Source organism: Apodemus sylvaticus, chromosome 10, assembly GCF_947179515.1.
Source record: "Apodemus sylvaticus chromosome 10, mApoSyl1.1, whole genome shotgun sequence".
Taxonomy (NCBI): domain Eukaryota; kingdom Metazoa; phylum Chordata; class Mammalia; order Rodentia; family Muridae; genus Apodemus; species Apodemus sylvaticus.
The window spans coordinates 9,969,283-9,971,185 of record NC_067481.1 but is presented as its reverse complement, the minus strand read 5'-3'; positions in this window follow the sequence as shown (position 1 = coordinate 9,971,185).

Sequence of the window (1,903 nt, the reverse complement as noted above, 5' to 3'; positions counted from 1 at the left end):
CGTATTTTATGTTCTTTCAAAAAAGAAGTGCTATTGTTGAGATCCACCCTACATGCCTCGTTCCAACTTAAACCTATCATTGAGTTAGCCACAAAAATTACCTTGCAAAATATTTCTCAATTCTAACTTTTCCTGGCTCAGATTCCCTGCTGTAGTGGAAACATCCTCCTCCTCCTCCTCCTCCTCCTCCTCCTCCTCCTCCTCCTCCTCCTCCTCCTCCTCCTCCACCTCCTGCTCCTCCTCTTCCTGTTATTCCACCCCCTACCCACTATACCTTTCCAGTTGGCCACTTAGATCTTGCTGAAACCTACATGTAATCCCCTCTGTGTCTGCCCCAACAGCATTCTCGTGGTCTAAGGATCCCATGTAAATTCTCTATTGTGTCCTGGTAAGGTCTTTCCTAAGCCAGTACCAACCTGTCAGTCCACCTTCTTCTGTCACCTCTTGCTTATTAACCTCAAGCACATAACTCGTGCTATTACTGCCTTGCTGGCAGTGATCAGGGTGACTTTTCTTTCTTCTTGAAGCACCCTTCAAACAAGCATGACCTGCTAAATGACGATTGCTACTAGCTGGTTAAAGCTGAGATCGAGGACTTGTTAACTTCTCTAGCTACACATAAATATGCCTCATCTAATCTCTCTTGTATGTTAGTATTTTTGTTGCTATGACAACATCAAATGAATGAATTTATTTTGGCTCACAGTTTGAGAGTGCAGCCCCTCATGGTAGAGAGAAGTCGGAGCTACAGAAGCTCAAGGCAGCTGGGCACACAGTACCCATAGTCAGGAAGCAGAAGGATAAATATTGGTGCTCAGCTCACTTTTAGCTTTTACTCAGACCAGGATCCTATCCTAGGGATGGCACCCCCCACATTTAAAGTGGGTCTACTCACCTCAACTAATCCTATCTAGAAACATCATCATATCGTCATAGGTATTTAGGCCCAGAGATTTGCCTCCTGAGTGAGTCTAGATCCTGTCAAATTGACAATATTAATCATCATACTCCTCCATTATAGGATGTGTTTCTCATTATTTTACTTAATATCTCCACTTTCATTTTCTCCTCTTAGATTTTTAGGTCTTATAGGGTCTGTGTCTCCTTTGACTTTGTGTGTTTAGCACCTATCCTAGGAGCTGACACCTCTAAGGTGCTTGAAAATGTTCATTCCTAATGAGTTAAGAGATAGATGGGCATCGAGATAGGACAGATACATACACAGAACACAGTCAAGGCAGTTCTAGAAGGCATGTTTATAGCCCAAGTCGTCTATTTTAAAAAAGGAGATATCAGTATTAATAATTTGGCAATACAGTTGGAAACTGTAGAAAAACATATATACCCCAAATGAGTAGAGGAGGAAAAATAAACTTAGGGAGAAATGAAAGCAATAGAACAAAAGATACAAAGACTCAGGGAAATCAATAGTTGGTTCTTTGAGGAAAAGACACAATTGACAATCCTCGGTTCTTTTAGAGAATTGGCACAGTTGGCAGCCCTTTAGCCACATTAGCTGAAAGACATAATGAGAAGATATGAATAATAAAACTACAAATGAACCAGGGCAGTGGTGGCACACGCCTGTAATCCCAGCACTTGGGAGGCAGAAGCAGGCAGATTCCTGAGTTCAAGGCCAGCCTGGTCTACAGAGTGAGTTCCAGGACAGCCAGGGCTACACAGAGAAACCCTGTCTTAATAAATAAATAAATAAATAAATAAATAAATAAATAAATAAATAAATAAATAAACAAATAAAAAGGGAGACATTACAACAGACACTGAGAAAATTCCAAAAATTATAAATACTTACTTTAAATATCTGTAGTATACCAAACTGGAAAACCTAAAAGAAATTGATGAATTTATTGTTATGTACACAACCTACTAAAGCTAAATCAAG